Source organism: Amblyomma mixtum, chromosome 4 (genome assembly GCF_055824585.1).
Source record: "Amblyomma mixtum isolate Tamu chromosome 4, ASM5582458v1, whole genome shotgun sequence".
In the NCBI taxonomy this organism is placed as follows: Eukaryota; Metazoa; Arthropoda; class Arachnida; order Ixodida; family Ixodidae; genus Amblyomma; species Amblyomma mixtum.
The window spans coordinates 104201831-104219405 of NC_143015.1; the positions used below are offsets into that span (position 1 = coordinate 104201831).

The following is a 17575-nucleotide window of genomic DNA, read 5'->3' on the forward strand; positions in this document are numbered from 1 at the left end:
GAAGGGCTACATATCCAGCACCGCTGCTCGTTTACTACGTTTCTGGCAGCCCCGGCGCCTCATCACCCTCATCAGGACTCCAGCACATGCTGGCCTCCTTGGCAACGAGGAGGCTCATTCCCTAGCCCGAGGTCTCACATTCCGGGCAGGAGTCGAGCCCCCTCTACGAGCGTCAGAGCGCCTGCTCTCTTTCCGTGATATTCTCTCGTACTACCGAGACAAACGAAGGGAATACGCACCCCCAGCTCCATCCCTCACCATACCGCAGGCTGCACATTGGCGACAACTACAAACCCGAACTGCTCCATACCCAATACTGCAGCATGCCCGATACCCAGACCAATTCCCGTCATCATGCAAACTTTGCGGCAAACCGGGAGACTTCTTACACACCCTCCTCACATGCCCCACCTTCCCTCATTCCCCATCACCAACCGCGGCGGAGTCTTACTGGGAGTCTCTTCTGACCAGCTCGTCCGCTCAAGACCAGCGCCGGATCATCTCCAGCGCTCACAGGATTGCGCTCCAGGGGCTATCCTTCGCGTTGTAAGGGTGCCTCCTCCTCACATTGAGGAGGCATCCAAGTGCCATGTAGGGGGCTTCGCCCCCACGATCTACATCATTGACAATAAAAGTTTCCACCACCACCACTGTTTGTTTTTATTTACTTTTTGTTTTTCATACTTTGTTTTTTATTTATTTTCGGCCCATTTTCTTAATATTATTGTTTTTATTTTTATTTTCACATCTTATTTTTATTCTGTTTTCATTTTTGTTCATTTTATTACTTTATTTTTTTTTCTTTTCTTGACTTTACTCCTTTTGTTTTATTTATGAAGCCCATGCATTCACTAGATGCGCCTTTATTAATGCTGGAATCTTGAGCCTTTTAAGCAGTGACGCCGAAAGGCGGACGAATCTGCCGACGCGTCTGTCGACACTCCTGGCGACGCGTCTGTCGACAAGGCTGCCGACGCGTCTGCTAACGGCAGTATCAGGCATTAAAGGCTTTCGCCTTAATAAAACCGAGTAGGGAATTGGTCCAGTTGGGAAATCGAAGCAGGGTCTCCAGGGTGCGAGACGAGCATGCTAACCACTCCGCCATGCCAGCTCGATGGTTTGGAATGAACAAAGGTGCGTCTAGCTAATACGGCTTCTACGTTAACTCCCATCTTCCTCCCTTCCCTTACGGCGAGGTTCAGGTGTCCACATAGATATTAAAGAGAGAGAGAGAGAGAGATTTCCTTTCCTCAAAAACAAGACGCGGTCGCGTTCCTTAACCACACATCAGTGGCACAACATCTTAACCACACATCAGTGGCACAAGCAGCAACACTGCGCTTAAGGCTTTCGCCTCACCGCACTTTAGGTCAACAAAGTGCCCCTGAATTTTTGTTTTTTGTGTATGATGTAAGAAGTTCGCATTTTTTGCTGGATCTGGTTGCAAATTTAGTCGTCGTCTGATTAATTCTCAGTGAAAACTGCATATAGATAGAAGCAAAAACTTTTCCCGGCGATCAGCGCTCAGCCACAATCAATAAAGGGGCGCTGTACTGGGAACAGACAATAAAGAAAATAAAAAAGGTGCTCTACTGTCGCTACCGCAGCTCTCGCTGACTGTAGAGCCATGATTTATTAAGTTAATGCCTCAACGTCGTAAGCAGGAGTGGTCGAGAGAAATGTCACGCTTTTCAATTGTTCGCAATGTTCGTGACGTCACAGTGCGCGAATTTCAAATTGGGCCAATTGTACTTTGGCTAGTAACCGCTATGCACCCTGGCCAATCCCCCGCCGTGGGTATGTGCCATTCAGCCTGAGGACATCGTCATCATCATCAACCATGCAACCGATTAAAACGATAGTATATTGATGCTCCAAGTAAATGGGACTGAGTTTTGTTAATTAGTTAATTAATCAATTAGCCTAATTATCCTTTCTAGTCATACCACACCAATAAATAAAACCGAGTAGGAAGTTCGTCGAGTTGGGGAATCGAACCAGGTCCTCCGGAGTAGAGACGAGCACGCTACCACTCCGCCATCCTAGCTCGATGGTTAGGACTGAACAAAGGCGCGTCTAGTGAATACGGCGTCTTCGTTCACTCCCATCTCCCTCCCTTTCCTTGCGGCGAGGTTCAGGTGTCCACAGAGCTATGCGGGCCAGATACATTTCCTTTCCACAAAACCCAATTTCCGTACGAACAAGGCGTAGAGGCCAACGGGCGATGGCGTTCTGTGCACTCCCTGGCAGCGTTGCAACACGCTGTCGCGTTCCACTCTTAGAGATAAGGCTGTACACAAAGTCTTTCGCTTCACCGCACTTTAGGGTCAACAAAATGCCCCCCAAAAGCTGTACACAAAGGCTTTCGCTTCACCGCACTTTAGGGTCAACAAAGTGCCCCCCAGAATTTTTATACGTTCTTGCTTCGGCCGTCGTTAGCTTGAGATATTTTTTTTTCCCGAGGACTCTACGCATAAAATATGAGTGTGGCACTAGCCTGAAGCAGAACACGGCGACGACGCCAGGCGGAGCACGTGACATGGGAACGCGGAAGGACGTGATTGGCTGGCGCTCGACCTAACGTGGCCTGCTGTCCGAACACACACGTCAGCGTCACTCCGGAAGGAACCGGCCATTGTGCAACGAGCAGGCCCCAACTTCGGGAGGTGTTGCAAGAGGCTCCTGGAAGGCACCGGTAGGGCTGCATAGGGCCTGAGGTGTGCCTCGGATTGGACACAGCCGGCAACTATCGTTTTACAACGGCTCCCGAGGCAAGGCATCACTCAAGGTGAGAACAATGAGTAATTCTAAACGATAATTCACCCATGAAGACTTTTGTTTTGGGTAAATATGCCCATCACGCTGCTCGCAAGCTCTAAAGGAACTCTCCCATTACTCCGTCTCTGGTAAAGGGGCTTTGCGTTACCGTCCAAAGCGTTTTTTTCACTTGAATTGCTTCGGCGAGCAAAGCGTTCTGGTGCGTCCACCGTGTTCGACGGGCGTCTCTGGCGCTCGTCTTACTCGAGACTACTAAGGCGAAAGCCTTTAATGCCTCATACTGTCGTTAGCAGCCGTGTCGGCAGATGTGTCCGCGTTTTGACGCGTGTCCACCGAGATATGCGAGACAGTTACTGCTTAATTTCCATTCCGCAAATACAATTTTAAGTTTCTTCATTACGGCTTTTAAGTTTTTTCATTACGGCCCTCTTCTCCTTTCACCCACCGCGGTGGCTGAGCGGTTACGGCGCTCGGCTGCTGGCCCGAAAGACGCGGTTTCGATCCCGGCCGCGGCGGCTGAATTTCTTTGGAGGAGAAATTTAGAAATTTAGAGGCCCGTGTACTGTGCGATGTCAATGCACGTTAAAGAACCCCAGGTGGTCGAAATTTCCGGAGCCCTCCACTACGGCGTCTCTCATAACCTTAGTTGCTTTGGGACGTTAAACCCCATAAACCAACCAACTAAACCAATCTTCTCCTTTCACTCCCACTTCCTCCCTTTCTGTACAGTGCGGTTTGGGTGTCCACCGAGATGACTGAGAATTACTGCGCCATTTCCTTTCCTCAAAAAGCGTTGCGTTCAAAGGGCAAGGCGTCGCGCCCAACGGGTGGTGGCGTTCCGTGGCCTGCCTGGCAGCGCTGCAACATGCTGTCGCGTTTCACTCCTAAAGGCGAAGTTTGAGCGTCATTAATCAGCCGTTAATTAGTATTCAGTCTTTAATCAGTAATTAGGCACTAATTATTTGGTTGGTATATGGTTTATGGGGATAACGTCCCAAAGCGCCTAAAGCTATGAGAGACGCCGTAGTGGAGGGCTCAGGAAATTTCGACCACCTGGGGTTCATTCACGTGCACTGACATCGCACAGTACACGGGCCTCTAGAATTTCTCCTCCAAAGAAATTCTAGCCGCCGCGGCCGGGATCGAACCCGCGTTTTTCGGATCAGCAGCCGAGCACCATAACCACTGAGCCACCGCGGCGGCGCTAATTAGTAATTTGTCATTACTTCGTCATCAATTATGTGTGGCGTCATCCAGTGGTGACGTCACTATAGTCTCACCATCTTAGAGTGGGTCGGCCGAAAAGTAGATAGGGGCATATGCGACAAGGTCGCCCTACCGCCACAATGTCGCGAGAATATCATCGTTCCCCCCCTCCCCCGCAACATGCACCCAGAACATCACCGGGAAAGACGGGAGAAGAGGGCGGAGGCGCTGGTTAAAAGGGCCGGAAATATCAGGGCAAATGAGGTTGCCTACGTGGACGCAGCGAGTGGCAGGTCGGGTTCGGCGGTCGCCTCAGTAGTCGACGGCCGAGGTGCACCAGTCGCTGCCGCCTCCATTAGGAGTAGAAACATAGATACGCCCGAGGAGGTCGCAATAGCGCTTGCTTGCGCCGGAACCAAGGCTAGTTTGATTCTTAGTGACAGCAAAACAGCAATCTGCAACATCGGAAAGGGCAGGGTCTCGCCAGAAACGGCTCGAATTCTGTCCGCAGCCAAAATTGATCGCAAGATCACCTTAATTTGGGTCCCAGCACACACATCCGTCCCCGGTAACGAGGCGGCCCACATGTTAGCCCGAGATCTCTACTTCCGGGTAACTGTAGAGCCGCCCGACCCCCAGGGGATGGACGAACGTTTGCAAACGTACGCGGAAATCGCCGTGCACTACAGGTTAGGCAGGCGTCTAATTCCACCACCAGATCCAAACTTAACCAATACAGAGGCCATCGCCTGGCGACGATTACAGGCCGGAAATTTCGTTAACCCTGTCTGGTTATTTCAAACCACGTTAGACGATAAAAAAGGTGACAAATGTAAGACCTGCGGAGCGAGAGGGACCCTCGATCATATAATTTGGCAATGCCCTGGATCCCCGGGTGCTGAGGACAATATTAAGAGTAGAGAAGCCTGGGAGGCCCTTCTGCGAAGCGAGGTCCCCGCCGACCAGAAACGAGCTGTCCGCCTGGCGGCTGAAGCCGCGAAGAGACAATGTATCTTCGCCAGTCTTTAGTCGCGGAGGTCCCGTCCCCCGTCCCCTAGGCCTGCGTGCCAGGGACGGGGAGTAGGGGGCCTCCTACATCGGTGGAAATAAAAGTTGTTATCAATCAATCAATCATAGGCAAAGTGGTGCGGAAAACGCTTTCGCCTCTACGCACTTTAGACAGCAGAAGTGCCCCCTGAATTTTTTTTCATATCCTTAGGCGGTACTGGGGCACCTGGGAGCCTAGCGGCAGGCAGCAACCAAAGATATTTGTACGTTTAGCGGAACTGCATGGGCAGCCGTCGCACTTAGCGTAGCAGCGTAGCTCGAGGGTGAAGATGCGGACGACCATCGATTAGGCCTGTGTGCTCAGTCGTGGAGCACGATTTCACACTTGATTCAAAGCATAGCTATACCTGCGGGGTTCATTGGTTGTGGAGCTCGGATACTGAGCTGGAGGACCAGAGTTCAATTCTGGCCATGGCGGCCGCGTTCTGAGGGAGACAAAACGCAGAAATGTCCCATGTGCAGTGCGTACCTCGGAATTTAAAAATGTTAATAGAATGTTTGAGTAGCTTCTAATAGTTTATCGTATAGGATTCTACTAACCATACCTACGTTTGTACTCTAATCCGCGTTAATTCACCAATTCCCACAAAGCCATCTCGACTCACGCACTAATCCCTATCAATCCGGCGGCTTAATCCATCTATAGAGGTTAACCTACTTACAATATTTCGGAATTCCTTTGGAATATTATCGGCTGGGCCGACTTCCAGATGCTGTAGCATTTAAAGAATGTCGTTAAGGGGTCCCGGAGTTTTTTCACTTCTCCGTTCTTTCAGAGCGCGTTTTGCTACCCTGGTTCCTCGTGCTGCCACGTGCTACAAAACTTCCTCGGCGGCGTATTGCGCGTCTCACACTTCGCGTTTTAATGTGACAGCGTTAATAGCCCCGGGTCGCAGAAAAGCCGGTGTCGTCGACGGCGGCGTTGGCCGTGAGTAAAAAAAAAAATTCAGGGGGCACTTTGGCTCTCAACAGTGCTGCGTTTTTTGAAACGCTGCGTCTTTGTTTTTTTTTAATTTTTCGTAACTTATTTCTGTTGTTATTTTTTATTTCTGTTATTTTATTTATGTAACCCATGCATTCACTAGATGCGCCTTTATTTGTACCCAAACCCTGAGCCTTTGTGGCGGAGTGATTGCGTCTTCACCTGAAATGCCAGAGGTCCTGGTTCGATTCCCAGCTTGGACAGTTCTTGTAGTGACGTTGAAACGCGGACACATTTGCTAACATTCATTCGTCACGAGAGTATGATGCATTAAAGGCTTTCGCCTTAAAATCCCAGATGCATTAATAAATAAAACCGAGTAGGAAATTGGTCGAGTTGGGGAATCGAACCAGGACGTCCGGAGTGCGAGGCGAGCATGCTAACCACTTCGCCACGTCAGTTCGATGGTTTTGAAAAAACAAAGGCGCGTCTAGTGAATACGAGTGTTGTCTTGGGTGCTTTAGAGACGTACTGTAGTGCACATTCCTATCGGGTGTACACCGAGGTATGAAAGAGACAGGTGTATTTCCTTTCATTGAAACCAATTTTTATTTCATTTTCCTTAAGGCCCTTACGGCGCGGTTCGGGTGTCCACCGAGGAATGAGATGGTGGTGAAAATATTTTAATTAAATAGTTTAGGAGGTTGTATTGGTGGTTGGAGCTCTCAGTCCAACACAAAAGATCAATGGGAGACCTTACTACTGAGCTCCGACCCAGCGACTCAGTTACAACTCGTCCGACTGGCCGAAGCCGCCGCCTAGAGTCAAGACCTTTCGGCCGTCGTCTAGGCTTGTAGCCCTCTGGCTGCCCTCTTTCTGTTGGACATTAAAAGTTTTCCTAACCTATCCTATCCTATCAGTCCGGAACCCCATTGGCGTAGGCTGCTGTCCGGGCTCTTTCGATGAGTTTCTTTTTACTCTTTTCGTCCGAGCTGGTCAGAGCCAACGTTGGTCAGAGCTGCCTCCCACCCCTCCTGCATTGGTTGGTTATTAACAGTGATAGCCTGATTTCATTGGCAGGCCCATACCATATGGTACAGGTCCGCCTTCTCCCTGCAAAATTTTCATTGTGAGTCAAATGACTCCGGGCCTATGGCATGTAGTCTTCGTGGGTTGTTGTAAGTGTTGGTCTGTAACTTTCGGAGGTGTTGTTCTTCCCCTTTATCTAGTGTCTTAGCCGGTGGAGGGTAGACTTGACGGGGTAATCTTAAGTGTTGAAGTATGTCATTGTAAGTTAGTAGTGGGGTAGGAGGTTCCACGGCATCCGAACTGGGTGCCCGGGGGAGAAATGCTCGGGCTGAGGCATGTGCGCTCTCGTTCCCTGGGATGCCCTGGTGACCTGGTACCCATATTAAGTGTTTGTGTGTGGGTTGGTAGCCACGGGTGTAGCTATCTTGCAGGAATTTAGCTGCTATCGGTGCGACCCTGCCCCTGAGGTAATTGCGATACGCTGTCTGTGAATCTGTGAGAATCTATTCTGAGCTAGTGTGTGTTGCAGCTAGACCAATCACCACTTCTTCCGCAGCCAGTATGTCCTGGCTAGCCAGTACTAGTCCGTCGACTGTTGTATCTTGGTGCACTACCGCGACGGCCGTCATTCCCTCCTCGGGGCTCGCAGTATCGACATAGAACACGCCCTCGCGCCCGCCATAGTGTCTTTTCATGGCTTCGGCTCGTGCTTGTCGTCTTGACTGGTGAAAATCGGGGTGCATATTCCTGGGCAGTGGAGCTGCCTTGAGTTGTCCTCTCCATGAGGCTGGGATGTCGGTTTTGGTGTCTAGCTGTCGGGGGCAATTGATGTTTAAATCACTCTGGACTTGTCGGCCAGTCCGAGTTCTGGAGTGCCGTACCACCTGCGCCGTGAGGTGTGCCTTTATCAGCTCATCTATCGTGTTGTGCACACCCAGTCGCAAGAGCCGGTCCGTCGATGTCGCAAGAGGGAGTCCCAGGGCCTTCTTGCAGGCGGTTGTGATTATGATGTCGAGGTTTTTGATGTCACGCTTCTTGAGGCGGAGGTAGGGCACTACGTAGACGATGCGGCTTACAACGAACGCCTGCACCAGTCGCAGAGTATCGTCTTCTCGAATCCCTGATTTGCGCGTCGTTATCCTGGCGATCATCCTGGCACTCGATCGCTCACGAGCCATAGTTTCTGGAGGGTGAAAGGTTGTTGCCGTTGTTATTTATGTACAGACCCAGTATCTTGAGGATCTGAACTTCCTTCATGGGTGAGTTGTCTACGCGGATGTTGATGGTGTCCTGATTCTTGCGTTGACGGAAGACTATGAGTTCGGATTTTTCTTGTGAGCACGTTAGTCCACACGCCCGTGCTTAATTTTGAACTGTTGTCGCCGCTGTTTGTAGTTGTTCTTCAATCATTCCCATACTTCCTGTGGTTGTCCAGATAGTTATATCATCAGCGTACAGGGCGTGGCGTATGCTCTGTACCTGATGGAGAACAGGTGGGAGATTTAGCAGTGCAATATTGAAGGGAAGTGGGGATAGTACTGCCCCTTGCGGAGTCCCTCTCGTGCCCAACTTCACTTGCGTTGTGTGTTTTGTGCCGGTGCTGATGTTGACGGTTCTGTCCGTAAGGAAATCACAGATGTACGAGTAGACTCGCTGGCCACAGTTCGTGCTGTGGAGGTGGTTGAGGATTGTGGAGTGTTTGACATTGTCAAACGCTCCCTTGAGGTCGAGTGTTAGAAGCGCTCGATTACTGTTTGTGCGTGCGGGATCGATGACTTCGCGTTTGATTTGCAGAAGCACATCATGGGTGGACAAGTGTGCCCTAAACCCAAACATCATGTGTGGCAGTAGCTCGTTGTCCTCAAGATAGTTAGAGAGACGGGTGTGGACTGCCTTTTCCATGAGTTTGCCTGCGCACGACGTGGGGGATATGGGGCGCAGGTTTTCGATGCTGATTTCCTTGCCGGGCTTTGGGATAAAGTGTACATTGGCTGTTTTCCATGCTTGTGGAATGGTGCCGGTGCGCCAGCATTCGTTTATGTATTCCGTGAGTTGCTGCAGAGGCTCTGTGCCGAAGTTGGCCAGAAGTCCGACCGTAATTTTATCTTGTCCCGGGGCTGTGCCTCGGCGCATATCTGCTAGTGCTGCAATGATTTCCTCCAAAGTGAAGTTTCTATCTAGGTGTTCGTTCGGTTGCCCTCGGTACTCCTTATTGTACGGTTGTGGGTCTCGCGCGGTGCAGATACAGCGACGCGTGAGTTTATCCACGAGTTCCTGGTCTGTGCCTTGGAAGCTGTGTAGGGCTCGATGAAAATTTCTGTGTTGTTCACTCTTCGCTTTCGGAGGGTCAATTAGGCATCGCAGAAGGTTCCACGTGGCCTTGGTGTCTAGGCGGCCTTTGAGGGATTCGTACTTTGTTAGCCAATCGGTCAGAGCGAGGTCCCATGCGTATTGTTCCGCTTGAATAGTGAGCTTGGCGATCCGAATTCTGAGTTTCCGATTGTGCCTTTGTTTTTTCCACCGTTTTATAAGACCCCGTCTGGCTCGCCAAAGATGTAGGAGGTGGTTGTCAACAGCTGGGTGGTCCTCCGTGGTGGCGAGGGATTTGTGAACTTTTCTTTGAGGTCGAGAATGGAGGCCGCCCAATCATCGTAACTGGTTATTTGTTCCGATGTTGTTAGTTTGGTGTCCTTCCTGAATCTCTCCCAGTCTGTAATTCTGGCTTGCCCTCGTGGTTTGCTGTGCTTGTTACTTTCGAAGATGGTCTGCAGCACGTAGTAGTCACTGCCTAGCGTTTTTCCCGTATTGAGCCACTCATAGTTGCGGGCATTGCGGACGAGCGTGAGGTCGGGGGAAGTATCCCGTGTTATGCTGGTGCCGACTGGCGTCGGGTGCTGCGGGTCCGTGAATAGGGTCAAGGCCATGTCGGCGATGGTGAATGCTAGTTTTCTGCCTTTCGCGTCTGCCCTCGGGTAGCCCCGCAGGGGGCTAGAAGTATTAAAGTCGCCAACTATAGCTAATGTAGCTTTTTGGGCTTCCCTCAGTGCTTTAAGAAAGATCGCGTCAAATGCAACGCGGTGCTGTTTGGGGAGACTATATGTATTGAGTATGTAGGTGGCCATGCTGTTTCTGTGCTGTGGTCGTAGCTTTATGAAGGTATATTCAATGTCCGTGTCTAGATTAAGGTCTACAGAGGTTGCCGTGCATGATTTGTGGACCAAGACGCATGTCGAGGGATTTGTTTGATGTGTTGAGTATCCTCGGATCTTAGCCTCCATATTCACTTCTTGCAGGGCTATTACTTGCGGCGTATGGGCATGAGAGTCTATGTATAGTTGTAATGTTTCCCTCTTCCGTTTTAGTCCCGTGCAGTTCCACTGTAGGATGGCAAGTTTATGTCTGCGTTGTGGAGCCCTGCTGAACACTAGAAACGTGGTTCTCATCACGTAGTGCGCCCTCAGGTTTTAGATCTAGCTCAGTGCTTAGCAGGCGACGAGTTCTCATTTTACCCTGTAGCTTTGTGCCCTTGTTGTGAGAAACATCTGACAATTCCTGAAGTTTGCGGTCAATTCTAATCTCCTGCGCTTGCATCCCTATTAGTACTGGTTCGAGATTTTCCATCTTGTGTTTAATAACTGATTCGAACATGCTTTTGATTGTCGTCTCGATCATAATTTGTAATTTATTTTCAATGAGGTCTTGAATTGTTTTTTCCAAGCGAGTGATGCGTTCATAGGGTTGGGGGTGATCTGTATATTGCTGCTTTAGTGCCTGCGGTAGTGGTGCCTGCGGAGTTGGTGCCTGGCGGGGTGCGTCTGGTGTAGTTGCTTGTCTCGCGGGGGTGCTAGCATCTAACTGGTGTGGAGACGGAGGGTGTAGCTCTGCCCTATCTTCTTCCATTGGACATGCCTGTTGCGTCGATGGAGGTAATGTGTTGTTTGGATTGACTGCGATGACTAACGGCTATTTCAATGTGCTATTTTCTGATTTTAGTTGTTCAATTTCTGCTTTAAGTCGTTTGTAAGCCAACGCTTCGGGGGAGGAGACAGCTACATCTGCCCAGCTCACCGTGCTGCCGTTGCGCTGCTCCTTCTTATGGGGTCCTGTTGTCTTCTCGGCTGGACGACTGCCGTTGTTGTGCGACACCTTATCGGTAGCCCCAGGTCCATTGCTTGAAGAGCGTGAGCCGGGTGGTGCTGAGTTGTTGGTGGAGGACTGGGCCTGGTCGGTCAGCCGGTCCCCGCTATGGGCCTCTGCTGCCGGACCGGCTGCGAAGCCTGGATCTTGACCGGTGGTTGACTTGTCCTGTCTGGGGCTTGGTTGTTTCTGATGTTCGGTACCTGTATTTGCATTGATTCGACCCCATGGGATGTGGACCTTCGCAGACCGTGCACCTGGGTTGGCAGTCGCGGGATTCTGGAACATCTTGCTGACCGCTCTCTCGAAGGGCAAAGGAAAACATCAGCCCGAGGTCCAAGTTTCCCGCACAGTGCGCAGGCTGGCGTTGTTTTCTTGTATATGCGTACAGGAACCGCTTCACCGTAGTAGAAGACGTGAAACGGGACCTTTCTTCATTCAAACATGATGGCCGCCACGTTGGAGGAACCTAATTTCCTCACGCTCACCACTGGTGCGTCCGGGGAGCGAAGCGCTTTCGTGATGTCTTCGTCGGAAACCTTCGGGTCCACTTGTATTACTCCGTTGCAAGTGTCGTCGGAGGGGCGGAGGTAGGAGTACAATGCGTGTGCCTTGTCCCCAAGCTGAATTTCTTGAATTGCCAGGATCTTTCTGATTATTTCGGCGTCTCGCACCCCGACGACGATGATGTTCTGTTCCTATATGGGCCAAACTCTGAGCTCGGCTGAGCCCTTGTCGACGCCAGCTGCAATGTGCAAGGCGTTTCCGACCGCGACGCTTCCCCTGAATTTGCTGAGATCCAGCGTTCCTTTAAGTTTCATGATTATGATCAATGTATCTTGCTTGTCGAGATGCGGCTGCGGAGGAGGCTTCCCGCGCTTGCCTAGCGTGCGGGGCGTCTGCTGCAGCGGCGTATCCTCTGCCGCCGTGACGCGTCCATCTGGCGTTCGACCTTTCTGCCGTGCCGAGTGGTTGTCACGGGCTGATGCGCGTTCCCACCCTTCTACCTTGCGTTGGATAATCGCCTCCGTAACCTTTTCGCCGGTGGCATGGTGACGACCTGCATCCCCTCCGGGTCGTATCCCATCAGGGTCGTCATGGTTTGCGGCAGAGTTTGCCCGCGGAGCCGCGGCGGGCAGCTGAGTCGTGGCCTAACTGTTAGGCTTAGCAACTCGCGCGATCCGCCTAGTCTTCAAATTCTTGAAGGATTTGAGAAAATGGTCCCACCTGAACAAGGGTGGGTTGCCTCCTCGTTGTTCTGGAAGTGTAGCCAGATGGCGTTGTAACGCTTCGACAAATGCTTCGGGATAGGAACATTAAATTCGGCGGAGCCGACGTCAGACACGTCCGCTCTTCCCGACTGCTGAGGCGCGTCCTCTGGGAATAAGGACTCTACCCGAATGAGACCCGTAGTTATTTTTCACAGATATTCCTTTCTGAAGAAAGACTCCGATAAGTTATTTCTTGATTGTCATGAAGGAAGCTTTGTGGTCGGAGAAATAGATGGATATATGCTCGACTTGCTGCACCAATGCCTGGTTCTAAAAGAAGAGGTCTATGCAAGCATTTCGCGAGGTTGTCATCGCCGCGGGAGGCGTTATGAGTGAGCAGAACGGGATGTTCTCCCCCATAAGTGGTAAATAATTCCTGTTTGGTTGTCTTTATATCTATATTAAAGTCTCCACCCTCCCTACCACCCTGGTAGGTGGCAGTTAATGGCTGATCGCGAGACTTCGCTCACCCTTGTCAGCGCGAACGCATACGGCTAGCCCACATCTGTCTCATCGCCACCAATTACCTATAAGCGCGATTCAGACGGCCGCTGACCAAGGGAGCCAATTATGCGCACTTCCTTTCCTTACGTCTCTGACCAATGGAGCCAATTATATGCACTTCCTTTCCTTGAAATGATCGGAGTGTAAAACGTTCTCGACGCCAACCCCAATGAACGCCGGCGGCTTCTGGTTTCAGCGCCGCGCTTCTGGCACAACCTTGTCAATTCCTGCTGCCCACATCTCTCTCTCTCTCATTACCCCACGCACCTTAAAGCGCGATTAAGGTGTCCATTGTTCCAGGGAGCCACTTATTTTCCTTTCCTTAAAATGATGGGAGTGTTTAACGTTGCGAACACCAATGAACACAACGAACGCTGACGGCCTATGGCTTCAGCGCCGACTTTCTGGCACAACGTTGTCAATGCCAACGCATGCAGCGCAGATCTGTCGCTACCGGACATAAATCACGATTGAGGTGCCCACTGTTCCATGAGGGCAGTTTTGCGCTTTCCCTCTGGTTCAGGTGTCCACCGAGATGTGTGTGACAGTGCGCCAGTTCCTTAGCCCGAAATCCATATACCCATTTTGCCTTCACCTTTCCAAGCTACCGCTCCATTGGTTTCGCAGCTTAAAGTGCGACTATGGTGTCAACTGCTGGTTACAGCGGAGAACGACGACGGACAACGGCGACGGCGGCACCGCAAAACGCAGAAACGGGCGCCAAAGTGTTGCGCTATAAAATAAACGGAGTCTACAACAACACCAGCACCAGTCAACCCAGCTAACGCCGGCGGCCTATTCATCCAGTACCGCGTTTTTTCTTCAGCGTGCAACGCCAGTACTGGCAGCGCACATCTCTGTCACTACCGGCACGCAGCTCAAAGCGCGATTGAGATGTTTTTCGTGGCCCACTCTGAGACTCTTTTCATTTTACAGAGTAGTAGGCTTCCTGCTTTCGGACTGAAAACATCCATTTGATTATGTATCCCACTACACTAATTGGTTTGCAGTGAATTCGTGGTCGGCTTTGGTCGTCATTGTGTATTTCCAACTGCAGGCAACCGCCCCTGTCTCCCGTCAGGCTCCGACATTCCTTCATATAGCAGGTATGTGCATGATCCTCACCAGAATTTGAAGATGACTTCGCTTCTTGGCTCGAAGTTCCTAACATCGTCTCCTGATTTTTTTTCTTTTACTACATAGGTTCTAATCGGACATCAGTGTGGAAGCACTTTTGATCCTATCACAGCGCGTGGAGTTCATTCATCACGTGGGCTCTCTGCTTCGATAACAGGTATGAGGGAGGGGAAAGGGAGCTCTCTCCACTTCGAGCTAACACCAGGCGCATAACACTGCATATTATATATTGATATTACTGTCCAAGAAAAATAAATTGGTCCTTGCACACCTGGAACGATGGCTCCAAATGTTTCATAACTGTATACCCAGGAATTGTTTCTTAACGTCCCAAAGTGACTCAGGCTATGAGAGACGCCGTTGTGAAGGGCTCCGGAAATTTCGACCACCTGGGGTTCTTTAACGTGCACTGACATCGTACAGTACACAGGCCTCTAGAATTTCACCTCCATAGAAATTCGACCACGGGGGTCGAATTTACACACCACACGTTTCCTCTTTCATGTACTAATAAGTATCGGCACGTCTGCATTACAACACAACCTTATAGTGCAATGCTGACCTCTTTCATGTACTAATAAGTATCAGCACGTCTGCATTACAACACAACCATATAGTGCAATGCTGACCCGGACAATAGCCGCGTCCTAAAACATTTCTTTCTGTGACCCACCCTAATTAAAGAGCTTGCTACCAGCCCTATGTGTTAAATTCATTAATGGTGATGATGATGGGGACACGCCTCCCTAATAAAGAAGCCTGAGGGCAATGGTTGCAAAGTTAACTATTCAATATTAGAGCCTGCCAGTTAGTTGGCATGTCTAAGCTCTACATCGCTGAAAATGCTAGTGCCGAAAAACAGTGCTCTTGTAGCTCAAAAGATGTGCTTTTAAAAATTGTGTAAGAACTATGGGGACACTTTGGCAGCATAAAACTGCGCTAGGCGAAAGCCTTTGTCGCGCTACTTCGACTGCGAATGACTGCCATTGTTTGTTACGTCTGTACCGCTTGGGAGCAATCCTCATCCACTAGCTGCCGCGCACCTAGTGACGACGGAGCAGCGCTCGAAGCTGTCGATCAAAGCTGCACTTGTCAACGAAGATGTCACCTTTTGGCAGCTGCGCTCGTCGATGGGTCACCCCAGGCGCTGGCTGTAACGCCGGAGGGACGTACGGGAGATCAAGCCATTAAAGGCTTTCGCCTTAAAATCTTAGTGTAACACCCTGTATAAGTCGTGCAGCTGGAGCACCGTGCAGCTGTTTCGCGGTCAATGTGCGACCTTTCTCTTATTCGCAGCCAGTTTGGCCCGCTGGTAGTGATGATGATAATGTTTTGAATTTTGTGCCTTTGCTGTCATTCGCTTGTTTGCACGCATATTTTTAACAGGTTAATTATAGTCCTTTTTGCAATTGCACCCTCACTTTGGAGAGCGTAGGTGTTTTATAAACTTCGTCTAATAAGTGGATATTGAACGCGTGTCTGCTATATGAACTAAAGTCTGTTTTTCTTTGCAGGTCGAGTGCCCATTGCAGGCCGAGAACAGCGCCGCTGGGCCGGAGATGCTACCAGTTATTCTGAATATCTCGGGTAAGTTCGTCGTTTCGTCTACTGAAAATGAAACATGTCTTTTTTATTTATAAAAGCCAGGAATGCCTAACGGAAGAAATGCCTGAAGCACTCTATCGCAACGGATAGTTAGCGTATAGTGAGCGAACGGCCCATCATGGCAGGTGGCAATTGAAATAATGATTGGTCGCTCGGGAAGATCAACCTGGGCCGCAGGAGGCCTCCCGCTTGGACCACCTGCCATTGCGGAGCAGTGGCGCATCGCTTAACCGCTGCACCACTCAGCCAGGAGGGGTCTGAGGACTCACACGGACCTATGAATATAAAACAGAGAATGAACGTCTGCATATGTGGCAGTTAACCCATTAACTGAAAAGCTGTAGCAATGGCTGCAACATCTTTTCAGAAGGATGACTGAGGTGCAGATATACTGGCTGAATCATCTGTTTATGGTTGTAGCACTCACCTGCAGCAGTCACCAGTCATGGCCATGACTGCCTGCCATCGCACTCTGCAGGGCTCTGTTTTAACCATCCCTGAACGAGTGAAGAAAAACTTGAGGGAGCTAGTGACTGAGGAGAATACCCCGGGTGGCATAAATGTACTCCAGTTTGAAGGCCTGTACTTGGAGGTGAGCACCCTTTTTACCTGTTCCGATTGCATTGAACATACAGGTGCCAGAGTCTTCGGAACACAGAAGCTACAAAAAATGCTTAATTTCTGGCCTGTCTGCCACGAACTGAAGGGCGCCCCTCACTGTTCAGTCGCACCTTCAAGCATCGAACTTTTTCAGCTTTCTTGTAGCCTGCGTGTTCCGAAAACTTATCCTCTCATGCTCCTTGACCTAGCTTATGTCTGTGCTCAAGCCCCACAGCATTGATTTGCCTCTTCTGTTGTGTGTTTACTTCATTTCTGTTCTCGTAACCTTCTAACAGCATGCTTTGAAATGACTGAAGCCTTGACTGTGGATATACGTTTGATTTAATTCATTGTGATGTACTTGTTCAAGAATGTTAACTTACTAGAACTTATCTAAATAATGGCTTTTCGAAAACTGTATGAACGGGATAGGAACATTGTCCATGTACATCATGACAGTTTTCGAAGAGCAATATTTAGTGACGACAAAGCGCTGTATTTGAGTTCCACGAAAGCCCACAAATACAGCACTCAAGGTCAGGAACCATTTGCATTGTTTTATTTTCTGTTAGGATGTCTGTGTCATGCATTACTAGCATGATAATGAAGAGCATGGTTCAAGCAGATCCCTTGGTGTGGTGAAAATGCTGTTAAGATGCAAGGTATTCCTCAAAAAATTGCCAGAAGGGGCATATCATACCGTACACCAAGAGCGAAGGACAGGGAGCCTGAAACAACTGGCAGATGTTATCACAATGAAGGCTTGTTTTGCCAATTTCATAGATTCGAATAAAAATGCAAAAAGATAAACCTAATTTGACTGACAGCTGCACCTGTTAATGCACCTCATATTTTTTTTGTATTGTAATTGTTGTAAATTTAGGCCGCGGTTCGGCATTTACTGGTCAAAGTCGAACCATCATCTAAACTGTGTACTCGGTGTCACAGCACAATGTACTGTGTAGTCAGTCTCAGCTTGTGTCCACAATGATCGCTGTGGATGCAGTACTGTGTGGGCATGCCCTTTGGTGGCCTCAGTTTTGTCGACATCATTAGAAAGCAGTTTCTCTCACCTGCTAGGAAATTGCATTTGGGATGGGGATTCAGTGGATCTTTTCAGCCAATGTGTACTGGGATGAGTGCAGAAATAGCGTGACTCATTAACTGAGGATACTATTACGGTGGCATGTAGGTTCTAATGCAGTGCGCAAGATTATACTATACTATGCAAGCATAATCAGCCTGTGGAGTCTGGATGTGAAGTATTCTGCGCTCTGAAATTTGCCTGTTGAGGGGTTTCCTGTTCTATCCTTGGGCA

The 17575-nt window shown here is 49.8% G+C and overlaps 1 protein-coding gene across 23 annotated transcripts in view; it reads left to right on the top strand.

Annotated features, from left to right (window-relative positions):
- Nucleotides 1-2619: 2619 nt before the first annotated feature.
- LOC149347673 (uncharacterized) overlaps nt 2620-17575 on the top strand; it is an 81045-nt gene continuing 66089 nt past the window's right edge. For 9 of the 23 annotated variants that reach the window (XR_016292584.1, XR_016292586.1, XR_016292575.1 and 6 more), the window contains exons 1-4: nt 2627-2788; nt 13973-14021; nt 14119-14209; nt 15567-15639. The gene's annotated coding sequence lies outside the window, so the exon portion shown is untranslated. Of the gene's footprint in view, nt 2789-13972; nt 14022-14118; nt 14210-15566; nt 15640-16077; nt 16250-17575 lie in introns of all 23 variants that reach the window. The other 14 variants (XR_016292590.1, XR_016292589.1, XR_016292591.1 and 11 more) reach the window with 10 other exon arrangements.